This window comes from Cryptomeria japonica, chromosome 1 (genome assembly GCF_030272615.1).
Source record: "Cryptomeria japonica chromosome 1, Sugi_1.0, whole genome shotgun sequence".
Lineage (NCBI taxonomy): Eukaryota > Viridiplantae > Streptophyta > Pinopsida > Cupressales > Cupressaceae > Cryptomeria > Cryptomeria japonica.
The window spans coordinates 20,978,820-20,993,546 of record NC_081405.1 but is presented as its reverse complement, the minus strand read 5'-3'; positions in this window follow the sequence as shown (position 1 = coordinate 20,993,546).

Here is a 14,727-nt window from a genome sequence, read left to right as displayed (position 1 = left end):
ATTATTCATCCTAATAAGGATATCATATTCTTGAGGCTTTGGAGCTGTGAGCTCTTCATCAATGTTAACCACCACCTCTCTAATTCGCCCAACATTTCCTTCTTCAAGACCGTTTTGCAGAGTTTCATCACTACATTTTGTCTTTCTCAAGATGCATAGCTACTGCTAAGAACATCGTTGCGATGTCTGGATTAGCTCTGGTCCGGTCCTCATTTAAAATATAATCCCTCCCCGAGGTTTTCATAACAAATTTGATAACTAGGGGATTCGGATGAACCAGAATGCCCTTCAATCTCTCCTCTTTGATTTCTCCTATAAAGGCCATCTGTCATTTGAGCCCTAGAAGTCTTAGCGGGGTATCCATCTGAGCTAAATGGAAGATAAGCTACGACCTCAACCAAATGAACTAAATAGAGAAGGAGCTTTAATGCTTCATGAAATATAGCTCATCTTGTCGTAGAGGAATGCAATATATAGGTAGATGATCGGTAGCGGAGGGTCAGGATACAAATGGAGCGATCTCAATGATCTAAGTAATAATTATCGCCGCCTTAATACATACAAGCAAAATATAATTTTCCTTCAATCGCAGGAGTGTCACATCATCATTACAAGAATACCATCAAATTGGTACTAATCGAGGGGAGTTGTTGACAAAGGACATCCGAAAAAGGAAAGCAACTTCCTCTAAAATATAGCTAAAGCTTAAGATAAAATAGTCTATAATGTGACTAAAAGGCTAGAAAATAAGATAAGGCGGACTCTAAAGAGACTCATAATATTTAATTCCTTTTAGTATACAATGCCTATATAAATATTAATACCTATATATACATGCATATATATTTCTGTTGTAATGATATCTATGAATGCATGTTTATATACATATGCATATCCCTATATACAACTGCATACTAAAAGTAATAAAATATTATAAGGCACGAGGCAATAATCGGAGAAAGGATTCTGTAATTAACCTATAAACTGACCATCAGCTCCTACATTAGCCAGTGCATCCACTCTAGAATTACCTTCTCGATAGATATGGTTGAAAGACAATTTCTTGAATTTTTTTAGGAGACAAAGAGCTTTGGCCAAGAGAGCATTAAGATTCCAATCAGAAAGGGAGCCTTTTCTAAGGCCATTAATGATTAAGGCCAAGTCTCCTTCAATAGAAAATTTGTGGATGCCTCTGTTTTGGCATAGAAGAAGACCTTCAATGAGGGCTAAACTTTCAGCCCTATTATTAGATGCAAACCCTATGGGATTAGCTGCCCTGGCCAATTCCTTTCCTTCTTCATCATGCAAACAACACCCAATACCTACAATTCCTGGATTACCACGTGATGCTCCATCAAAGTTTAACTTAAACCAGCCCCGTTAGGGGCTATCCACTTACAAGCATTCCTCAATTCTTGATTTTTTGAACTACCAATACCAACAAAGGGAGGGATCCTCAAGCCAAACCATCTCCCTCTCATCTTTGCATCCCAATAGGTCATTTCAGAGAGAGTATTGGGGAATTTAGAGATTCTATTATTTAAAAGCTCTACTATTGAAGCTTCTATTTTGATTACTAAGAGGGACCAATTCATCTTCTTATCCCTAAAGAGCCTCCTATTGCATTCCTTCCAAAGTTCCCTGATAACCAAAGAAGGAGCTAAGATCCACAACCCTCCATAAAGGGAATTCTTAAAAAGGATTGGCCAAGCTTAAAACATTCCCAGGATGGAGTGAGGTAGGGCAGAGGACCATCCTAATTTATTGCACAACCATAGCCAACATTTAGATGCATAGTTGTAATTGAGAAGGATGTGATTTGTATCTTCATCCACCCCTTCACACAAAGGGCATCTACTTGGACCTTCATAGCCCATCTTTTTAAACTTATCTATTGTGAGAATATTGCCCTGGAGGGCCAGCCAAGAGAAGACCCCAGCCTTGGGCAGACACATCTTATCCCAGCACAAGGCTATAGGGACCGAGGTGGTCGAAGAAAGTTTCTTCTTAAGGAGGGCATTATAACCATCTTTGGAGGAATATTCCCCCAATTTTGAACCATCCCAAATCAAAGAATCAGGCCCTAAATTGAAAGCGACCATCCTTTTCTCCAGAATATCCTAGAGCAGAATTTTTTCCTTAGCTGGGATATTAACCTGATCAAGGGATCTCCAAGACCAGCCCATAGCTAAGTCACCCTCTAAGGGTGAAATATAGTCCTTAACATACCTACCCCAAATAGATACAAGCATTTCTCTGGAAGACTCCAAATTAGCCTAATGCTGAAGGACTGGAAAACCCCCCCAAGAGTCCAACCAAAAGAGGGCTTTATCACCCTTACCCAAATTCCAAGTCAGTTTGTCCAAGATGATATTCCTACAATCCATCATAAAGTTCCAAATACGGGAGCCTCTCGGCAGAGAGGGATCTCTAAAGAGGCTCAAATGGTCTCTACCTTGAAGATACTTATGAAAGAGGATTTGGGCCCATTTTAGATGAGGAGACTAAACATTTTCCATACTAATTTAGCTCCTAATGCTCTGCTCTGAACTTTAATATCCTTAATCCCCATACCCTCTGCAGACTTGGGCCTACAGATCTTATCCCAGGACAACAGGGAGATACATTTCTTTTCTTCTATCCCTTGCCAAAAGAAGGATCTAAGATGTCTATTTAACACTTCCTTAATAGACTGAGGTATGCTAAAACATTATAACTGATAGATCGGAATGGCTACTAGAACCAATTTAACCAATGTAGCTCTGCCCGCAGAGGATAGCCATCTGCCTTTCTAGGTTGCTATCCTAGTTTTGATCTTATCAACTAATCCAAACCACAAATTAGAAGACCCTGAGCCCTTATCCAAGGGTAGTCCAAGGTATTTACAAGGGAGGTTGCCTAGATTAAAATTCAGAATAGCACATATGCTAGTTTGAACACTAGCTTGAGTATTAAAAAAGAAGACTGTAGACTTAGCTAGATTGATTTCCTGACCAGAGGCCTTAAAGTAAGAATCCAAGATAAGCTTGAAATCCTGGGCCTCACTAAGATTGCTACACCCATAAAGAATAGTGTCATCAACAAATTGTTGATGCATTATAGGATCTAGTAATTCTAATCCCTGACAACTGACTAGCCTCCCTATCTCTAGAGATCGATCTACCCAATGCTTCAGCCATAATAATAAAGAGAAAAGGGGAGAGGGGATCACCCTGCCTTAAACCCCTAGAAGAGCTAAAAAAAGCTTCTAGGGTACCATTGATCAAAATAGAGAATTTAGGCGTAGATATACATTCAAAAATCAGATTGATCCATGTAGCTGGAAATCCAAAGGCTTCTAAGCATCTACATAAAAATCTCCAGTTCACCTTATCATAAGATTTTCCGGTATCTATTTTTAGGAGATTACTAGGGTTCCCATTTTTCTGGACCGAGTGGATAGCTTCCTGAGCTATAATGACCCCATCATAAATGGATCTCTCAGGGACAAAGCCTATTTGTTCCTCACTGATCAACAGAGGGAGGAGTTTCTGAAGCATATTAGCTAAAGTTTTGGTGAAAAGTTTATAAACAGTATTGGAGAGGGCTATAGGTCAGAATTCATCAAAACACTCTGGTTTGTCATTTTTAGGGATAAGGGCCAGAAAGGTGTTGTTGATTTCTTTGAGGATGTTGCCTGAGTTTCTCATTCCTTCCAAAGCTGTCATAACTTCCTCACGGAGAAAGGGCCAACATACTTGGAAGAAGCTAGTAGAAAAGCCATCCATCCTAGGGGATTTATCTGGGCTCATCTGCTTAAGAGCGGCTTCAACTTCTGCTAGAGAAAAATTGGCATTAAGAACATCATAATGTTCCTTGTTCAAAAGCCTAGGGATACTCTTGATAAACATTTCTTGGTCTGAGTTGTGAGGGCTCTGATCCAAGGTTAGGATAAGGGAAAAGAAATCAACAACCTCTTTCGTAATGATAATAGGATTAACCACCTCAGAGCCATTACTAACCTTAATTCTAGAGATATGATTTCTTACTCTTTTCATCCTTACACTATTGTAAAAAAAATTGGTATTCTTATCGCCCACCTCCAACCAGGACTCTCTAGATTTTTGTTTCTAGAAGACTTCTTCTTTGGCGAGAATAGATTCATGGTCCACCATAAGTTTCTTCTCTTTGAGAAACAAAGACTCATGCATCCCAAATCTAATCACTTGCTCATTAACTTCTGCCAACTCAGCTTCCACCTGAGCTTTTTTATCGAAGATATTATTGAAGTGCTCCCTATTCCATTGAATGAGATTATGCTTGATAATCTTTAGTTTGTTAACAACCTTAAAAATCCCAGACCCTGAGATCATGGACCCATTCCACCATTCTTTTAGGATCTCCAGGATATGATCATCTTTAAGCCACATATTTTCGAACTTAAAAGGACATCTCTTAGGGCTAGATTCCCCTTGAAAATCTAGTGAAATGGGGAAGTGGTCCAATCCTGAAAAAGGTAAAATTGAGGCTTCCAGGGTGAAGGGAAAGTTGATAAGACTTCCCAAAACAAAGAACCTATCCAATTTCTCTACAATGTTGCTAAATCCTAGCCTACGGTTAATCCAAGTAAAGGCATCCTTGACCATATTTATCTCCAACATACCACTCCTATGGATCCAATCAGCGAAATCCAGAGAGGCCCTAACATTAATTCCTAAGCCTCCCTGCTTCTCATGATGATGCAGAATTACATTAAAATCCCCACCTATAAAACATACCTGACTGAGAGAGTTCATGAAATTCTCAATTTCCTACCAGACTCTTTTTTTGTCATCATTAAGGATTGGCCCATACACATTAACAATGATAAAGTCTAAATTGTTCTTGAGACAAGTTACTCTCCCACTCATCTAGCTAAGATTAGATACCAGGGGAGAAAGCAGGATACTTCGAGGATCCTAGATGATAGCTAGACCTCCAGAGGCCCCAATACCTAGGGTTCCTGAAATCTACCTAAAGCCTAAATGATTTCCAAAGGAAGCTAAGTCTACATCTCCCAATTTAGTCTCTTGAAGCAAGACTAATTCAGGGTTAAAAGAGGATAGACAGTGTTTGACTAACCTTTGCTTGTTAGGGACATTTAAGCCCCTAACATTCCATGAAATGATCTTCATGAGCCCTTGGGAAGGACCTTCCCCTTCCCAACATAAAACATGTCCGTGAGTTTAACCTGACCTTCTACAGAGCCATCATTAGCTCGAAGCTTTGATAAGGATTTCCTACCCCTCTTTTTGAAGAGCTTAGCATAGTCCAGGGTAGATTTATCCATTGCACAAAGCTTAATACCTAAAGTTTCATTTTTCTTATTATTCAAATCTAAAAGAAGTTCTTCTATATTTGAGACCACCGAGGGAGGGGAGGAGGCTAGAATTTCTTTACCTAACAGTTTTTTTTGAAGATCAAGCTCATCCTTGTCAATTATTTTATCCAACATTTTATTCATGATTTCCTCAGTGACTGAGTCAAAAAGGTAGTTAATAATGTAATTGACTTCATCCTCTTTGTGGGCAAGATCCTCATCCTGAACTGTCTGGACTACCCTCTCCACATTAGTAGAGCAAACTTTCCTAAAGGGAGAGCCTATGGGGTTATTGCAATCCTCCACTCTTATGGCCTGATCAGAGGGAAGAGGGAGATCATCCAATTCCTCACCCTTCTTCTTAGTAGATTTAGGGTGATGATTATCCTTCGAGATACAGTGAGTCCTTAGCTCAGCAAATTCTCCTGGTGAGTCCATCAGGGGCTCTGCCCAGAGGCTAGGGGAGGAAGGGGTCGCCCGGTCTCCCTATCCCTTGGTAATGATAAATTCACCTTCTTCAATATCCTCAACATCCTTAGGTTCCTCAATATGCCTTGATGGCAAAGGGCTTTGCTCCACCACAAACCCTCCCTTTTCTAGATTGAAACTAATGTCGACCCCAGGGAACCTGTTGGATCTCAATTAAGAAGGCAGAACTGAGGTCGATGTAGGGTCTAGGTCGAGAATCCCTTTAAAGAATTCTGGATAGATAAGGAAGGAAGACGCCCCTGATTTAATCTTAATAGGTTTTGAGGTTTTAATACCAATGTCCATATTAAGTATCATCACACAATTCGCATACTTCTGATATTTATCCTTGATTTCTACAAATTTGCCAATGTGATTACCAATTTTCCTAATAATTTCAATGTCCATTAATTTGACTAGAAGGTTAGGAATCAATATTGGTCTATCTATCTTTAGAGATTGCATATTATTAGGGTTAAAATCTGGAATCTTATCTAAAAAACAAAAATCAAAACCTTTGAAAGTAGGAGATTTACCTGTTAAGAATTCCTCCTTGTGTTTTGAATTACCACAATCTATATATAGAAAACCTTTAGATAGGATAGAAATACTTACTATCCAATTGAAAGATGACAAGAACCAATCTGCAAGAGCCTCCGATGAAATTCCAAGTCCATGCCATCTCGCAAAAACTCTAAAGGCCTTGCAAGATTATTGAATCCACTTTACCAGATTCTCATTAATCTCTAAAACATTATCCATATCTAAGTTGGGATCCCTAATTGAACCCAATACTGTCGTTGAGGGTTTAGGAGGCAACACCACAACCTTGCCCTTAAAAGTAGCTTTAAGTGCGGATTGAGATTCTACCAGCCTGCTAGGGTTTTTAATTTTGTTTCTTCTATTATTTTTTTGAAGAAAGGCAAGCCCGAGGATCTGGTTTTAAATAACCTTCCTCAAGATTTCGCAGGTGATTGAACCTATTGGAAGTAGTCGGCCTAGAATAGCCTTGGCCGAGTTCCCTGTCATTCGCAGTCCTTGGAGGGTTTGTCATGGCTACCCTACGAGCCCTCCTAGGTTTCACCATTTGCCATTCTGTCATTTCCTGAGCCAGGGGAGCCCTAATCCCCGGATGCCATGATTGAGTGCATATTTTGTCCTATCAAAAAACCACTATTGGTGGAGAAGATCTGGTGATTTCCGCAGAGGAAATGAAATAATCGCTCGATGCCTGCCCTGCCAATTTTCGCACATTTTCGCTCATACAAGAATTTATTATAAATTGTCTCCTATATTGTAATATTTATTTATGTGTATTTTTAAATTATTTTCATAGTTTGTAGTAGATATTGCATTTATTTCCTTACATGTTAATAACTAGGGTATCTCCATCCTACATATTATGCTAGTGTTGTGTGAAGCATATGACTATAACAATTTATTATAAAATATAATTTTAATTATAAAAAAAACTTCTTTTTAATGGAATAAGTTTTATGAATCAAATTATAAATTAATAGTATTAATATTAAAGCTTATAGGGTGTAAAATTTTGTAGAGAAATATATAAATTTTAGGAAACATTTAAATTTAGAAAAGGTTACGATATAAAATCAACTATTTTAAATAATCACAACCTAAATATGAATTTTGAGAGATTAGTATTAATAAAATTTATTTATACTATATTTAAGATAAAACTATCCATTGTGAAAATGAATATTGTCACAAAATAAACAATATGCTTTCTCTAAACTCTTTGTGATGTTGATGTTTAGAGGCTTAATGTAGTTTTCTATTATGATGAGTTAAATTAAAGACACATCTTTCAAAATGTTATATTTAAGATAAATGGTTTTTATTATATGTAAAGTATCTTAACGTCTTTTAAGATGAAAGAAACACTTAAACAATCTTACTATCAAAGATATTATTGAAATAGGCACAATAACAAATCAACATGGTTTCACAGAAATATGGTCTATTGGTCCAATGAAAAAATAATTTCAAGACAAAAAGAGAAGGTAAATAGTAAACTTATCTATTAATCCATGCCTCCTATATAATTGAATAATCCACTTACCCTATTATTAAGGTTAAAATTTAATAATGGAGTTAGAATGGTATATTTTTCCAACTAATTATCATTTGATTGCAAGACTTGTGAAGCATTCTTATCATTAACAATCTAATTTTTTTTAGCATATTTATCTTGGTCATAATAAAAATGAATTCAATATTTTATCAATTTTATTACTAATAGATGATTAGTTCTTAATGATATGACAATCAGATGATAATTAGATGATTATTGAGGAGATTAGACATATCAATAATTTGTTTTACAGTTTTCATTCTGATATTCTAGAAAATATGCTCTGATGTAACATGTACAAAAATTTATGTCATTATAATATTTATATAAAAAATATCCACTCATGAAATTGAGTTTTTCCTTTCGAAGTTTTCAACCACTTAAATTTTATGCGTGTAATTTACAATGTGATGTGACTTTGTATCATATTTTTATTAATTTTATGTAAGTCATTTTTTGCACATATTCATAGCATATCATTTACTATGATATTTTAGAGTATAGATACATGCTAATATTAACAATTTCTTCATCTAAATCCACTTTCATTGACAAGAATGTATATTATAGTTAGCTATAATTTTATAATTATGTGCAATGATTAAACGCTATTAACAAGTAAATTTAACGCAATTATTAGAATTTAGATTGCAATAGGTACACAATTTTTTTATTTATTAGAAATATATTATATCTATTGTTAATATAGAATGTCTTGTCACCTTTATGATATTTAACACGATATGAAATTTATTTTCTATTGTAGTTATAGTCTATGTAGTTATAAAAGAGTAAAATATAACTTAATAATTGAATGAATATGTTTATCTAAAGAACAAATTATAATTGATATATTTGAATTAAAAATCTTATATCTAAAGAACAAATTTTTTATTTATTAGAAATATATTATATCTATTGTTAATATAGAATGTCTTGTCACTTTTATGATATTTAACACGATATGAAATTTATTTTCTATTGTAGTTATAGTCTATGTAGTTATAAAAGAGTAAAATATAACTTAACAATTGAATGAATATGTTTATCTAAAGAACAAATTATAATTGATATATTGGTGTTGGCATCCAATTGTATCATTTTGATAGATTATTCGTGGTTTTTTATAAAATGCATTTGATAGTTAAATATGATTGATTTAGTTATATATTTTAGGATAAAATATAATTTGGTACTTATGCTAGTCATAATTTGGTACTAATGCAATTATAATTATTCTAGGTGGTGCTAGGGAAGTAGTGATATAATGATGCATGTAGAGAGAAGCAATATAACATATTGATGCTAGAATAATATGTGTGTTTTTATGTATTATCAATTTTTTATTTGTTTGAATGGGTATGATTTTGTAGTATTTATTATTGGCATCTATAACATGTGGAATATAAAGCAAGTAGAGAATACAAGAATGAATGAACTTTGGGTTAAACATATAACTTGTTTATGTGTATGTACTAAAAGTTTTTAATTCTCTTGTATTTATATGAAAATAGATTATGAATAATATATGGTTTTATAAGCAACATTATCTTAAAAATTGTGTTTCTTGGCAAGCACAATTTGGTAGCTAATATTTATAGAAATACATAAATTTTGGAAAAAGAATTTGATGATTTCATATAGAAGGAAATTATGATAGGAGTTTCAATTAGAAAGAGGTGTGAATTTTTTTTTGATCTATGAAGAGTTCTAGGTGGAAATATCTAGGTTGAATAGAGTCAATTGCTAGCAAGATCATACAATTGTAGCATTTAGATATAGTCTAGATGGTTGGTACTTTTGTATAGCGCAATATAAATAACTATATATTATATTTTTTTGGTCTTGGTATATAACTCTTATCAACAAGGCCTTGTGAAAGTTCCTTACACTAGTAATGAGGAAGCTATTAAGACAATTTTCTCTTTGGGTGAATATGCTACTTGTAGAAAATAATTTTAAAATCCTCATGATAGAGTAGGGACGAGCCTATACATCAAGCTACATGGTGAAGGGGGTAACTAGCTCATTATTAGATAATATTAGATTGTAGGAATGAAAATCAGTAGTTTGAGTGAGAACCAAACAAAAAGTACTGAAAGGTGAATAACGAAAAGGAAGTCACACTTGTAATAATTTAGGATAGTTGATCTAGACTAACAAACCATCTATAAAAGATTAAACACATAAATAGAAGAATTGATAGAATATATCATGCACATGTGCGATAAGTAGAGATTGATTATGCACATAATAGATACATAAGAAATAATACATAGATATCTATGTATCCTCTAATGATAAGACGCTATCAATGATACACACTTAGAGGGAGATAAACTAGTCATTGAATTAGCATGATCATCTACAAGAGTGTAATAAACGTCGTATTTCACATCTAAGGGTATTTAGCTATGACGCTTTTGATCTCATACTTAGAAAAAAGTGATCTTACTTAGATCTCAATGCTCAAAAATACATGTTTTTTTGGGTATGGTGAGAATCTTAAGGGTGATTCTAAAAAAAAAGATTTATTATAAGAATGTGATTCGAAGGAAACTTAGAGTTTTTTCTAATCCAATAAAATCAATAAAAAATAAGGATGTAAAATAACATATTTTGATATTAAGGTCAAGAAACAAGAAGATGAATATGTTGAAGAATCAAATAATGGATTAGAGGATGAGTATGTTGCAGAGGATTTAAGTGAAAGTAATAAATATTTATTGACCATGTAGAGTAATAGGTAGACTCCATTATTCTACCCTTAAGACAAAAAAAATCCACTCAATAGGTATAACTAATTAGATATTATTATATATTTAATATCTTTAATTCATTCATAATGCACTAAGATCTTTTAGGGAGGATTTCTCTTTGGGGGAGAATAATTAGTGTGTAGGCCTTGAAAGAGGCGATGACACCCTTAGATGGATGTGATACTTGGGATCTTGTGATTTTTTCCAAGGGAAGGAATCCCATTATTTTTAAGTGGGCATTCAAAAATAAATTCATAGTAAATGGTAAATTAGAGAGATACAAAGCTATAAAAGTGGCTAAGGGCTATTCCTAAAGAGAATGAGTTTATTTTGGTAAAATTTTCTCTCCTATTACTAAATTTTCTTTCATTATATTCCCATTTTGTTGTGTCTTGCAAACAAACCTCAATGAAACAACAACCCCCTTTGTTGCCTTTTATGCCTTTTTGGTTAGTTTGAGTCTTTATCCTTGTGTTTTAGTTTTAGGGATTAATGATTTTTCCCAAGGGAGGTTTTGGAAAATTGGAATTCTATTATAGTTAAAATGGGTTTGAGGATTGAGGTCTTGGAATTAATAATTTTAGGTTAGCTTCAAGCTTGACCTTTTTGTTGAAGAAATTGAGGAATTTTTTACCTTAGATATGATAGATAGCTTTTTTATACTTGTTGATACTTGTTGGTTCATCTAATGGTTGACCTTTAGGTATAGAAATATAGTAGGCTGCTAAATCATATTTCATTTTGATGATGAAGGGTCCCTATCAATTAGGCGCAAGCTCTCCTTTATTTTCTTTGTCTTTGAGATTTCTCTTATTTTCTTTAAGCACTAGATCTACAACCTCAAATTCATGGGTTTTGATTTTTTTTGTTGTAGATATGATGAAGGTGGTTCTTATATGCATAAAGATGATTCAAAGCATTGAGACGCCTCTCATTCAACAACTAAAATTCTTGTAATCATGCATCTCGATATTTTTCATTGGGGAGAATATTTTGTAACGATTCTCTTAAATATGAGAGCTTGATCTGGATTAGTAGGATAGATTTGGAACCAAAAACTAGTGCAAATGGTGTAGCTCCAATAGGTGTGCAAATACTAGTGTTGTAATCTCATAAGGTCGGATTAAGTTATAGGTGTCAATTGTGACTAGCTACAATGACTATCTTTTTTAGTATTTTAAGGAGAGTTTTGTTGGAAAGCTCTTCTTGATCATTGCCTTATGGGTAATAGGGGGTGGAGCAATGGTGTTGGATATAGAATTTCTAGCAATATTCATAGACATCTTGGTTCTTAAAAGGTTTACCATTATAGGTGAAGATGAAAAGGATAAATTTTGCAATTTCTTTGTCAGTGGTGTAGGTTAGGAAAATGGCCCCAACCCATTTTGTGAAATATTTGGTTGCAATTATTATGAATTTATGACCATGAAGGAAGATGAGGGATATATTTTTCCAATGAAATCAAGCCCCCATATAAGAAGGGCCGAGATGTGGTAATTGGTTGCAATGCTTGAGATGGTGCATGTATCAAATCACTATGCTCCTAATATGGTACACATTTCTTCACAAAGTGATATGCATCTTCTTCCATTGTAGGTGAATATAAACCCATTTTGAGGAAATTGTTGGCAAGGGTAAGACCACTATATTGTGTGCCATAGATACCTTCATGTACCTCACATAAAATTATTTTTCCTTTTTCTGTGTCTAAACATCATAAGAAGGTTCCATAAAAGTTGCTTCGATAAAGTGTGTCATCGAGGATGGTGAATCAAGATGAACAACAAATAAAGGTTGTGTGTTGGTTATTGGATAGGTTAGGAAGGATGGTGTTGTCACAGAGATAGGTGTATATGTCTTGATACCATGGTGAATTAGGAACAACAATTTCTCATACCATCTTTGATTCAAGAACATCATATGCTGTAATTAGAAGATCCTCAACCAAGAACTCACATTTATGACTATTTTTGGGTATCTCTAAGAGCGATCCAACTTTTTCCATGGCCTCTAATGTTTTATTTCTTACATGGGGTACTTTTTCAAATAGGATTGTGTTGAAATGTTTTTTTAATTTGTCAACCATCCATTTATATGAGAGCAATTTTTCATCCTTTTCATGATATTCATCATTTACATGTTTAATGACCAACTAGGAGTCTCCATAAACATGTAGATCAAAAATTTCCCTTGGATAGTCATTCATAGTCTTGTAATGAGAGATTAATATTATCCTATGTTATTTGTGCATTGAAATGCAAGCTTATATGATTTTGTAATGAAATCACCTTGTGAGGTAATGAACAGAACACCTATCCTCGATCCATGTTGGGTATAGGATCCATAGATGTATAGTTTCTAGTGAGTTGACTGAGTGATGGAAAATTCTATATCATCTAGAAATTCTATGATGAAGAGGATTGTCTTCTTTTATAGGTGCTTCAACTAGTTGGTCTACTATTACTTGTCCTTTGATTGCTTTTTTTTATACATATTCTATGTCAAATTTTCTTAAGATCATAACCCATTTTGTTGTTTTTCTTATAAGAACTACTCTTGACAATAAATATTTGAGTGGATGTATTTTAAAAATGAGCTTTGTCTTATGGTTAAACAAATAATGTCTAATTACCTAAGCACTGAAGACTAAACATGCTCATTCTATAGGTATGTAATTTATCTTATAACTCACAAGAGCATAATTGTTGTAGTAGATAACTCTTTATTTACCATTTTCATCCAATTGTGCTAAGAGTCCCCCCAAGGCTACTATTGTTGCATATATGTACAATATAAGTAGCAAACATAAACACTAGTGGTAATGCTAGATATTATTTGAGTTTATCAGAAGCTCTTTGAAACAAACAATTTCAATGGAATGTTGAATCTATGTAGTGGGTGTGAGAATGGTTGATATTTGTAGACTAGTTGTGCAATGAACTGATGAATAGACTAGAGATTGCCTTGAATAGTACAAAGTTGTTTTAATGTCTTGGGAGGTGGCATATGATGGAAATAGCTCTGATACCAATTGATGGAAATAGGGAAGACAACTGAGAGGGGGGGCGGTTGAATCAATTGTCTCAAAATATTAAGCAACTTAAACTTGTTCATAGATCTAATAATTAAACATGAAAGCATAAATTGGAAACACATCATAAAGACACACAACACCAAGATTTTTGATGTGGAAACTCGGTTAAGGGAAAAACCACAATGGGAACGAAACCAAAAAATACGTATACTCTATTATAAGTATTACAATGGGGAATGCACATGCATTCAGGCACACTACCTAGAGATCACTTCTCAAAATAAGAGGGACTCGCTGCCTATACAATCAATTATGAATCACATCCAAAAATTATGAACTATGGAATAGCATCTCAATGCTTGGTTCAATTCCATTGAAGCACAAAACAACTTTATTCTCCATACTTCTTCTCTACCTTCAAAAGATGTATACATTCAGTGCACATACACTCATCCACACACCATCACATTTGAATACAAGATTATTACATTTATTTATACATGACATCAACCTATTTCTCCAAGTTCGGCTCAACACTCACCACCTAATTACAAAAATATAACCATACTCAATACAATATCACATGCGGACCAAGAAATGTCAGTCAAGACATAGCACGGACCCAAATCTTTTGCCTCGAACACATTACACCTCCAAAAAGTATTCTTTGAACATCTGCAACATGCTACAAGCATCTGGTCAACCAAGAACATGTGAAACACCAATGTACCGAAGAGAAAAATCAATTACGATCTCAATGATAAATGTGGGCCACCAATAGCAAAGGCACATGATCCAAAAACATCCACAAGCATCATGAATCATCATAGAAACATCTTCTCAAACACAAATTACTAGAATCACCAACATCTTTATATCGGACTTCATGAACACTAAATGCAATGATTGTCAACCTTGAAAAATCACTTGCGGACATCCAAACCACAAACCACTTGAATTGAGGATACACTCCAACATCCCAAACATATCTCCAAATCCGTAGAACAAGATATTATAATACAGAGCAATGCAG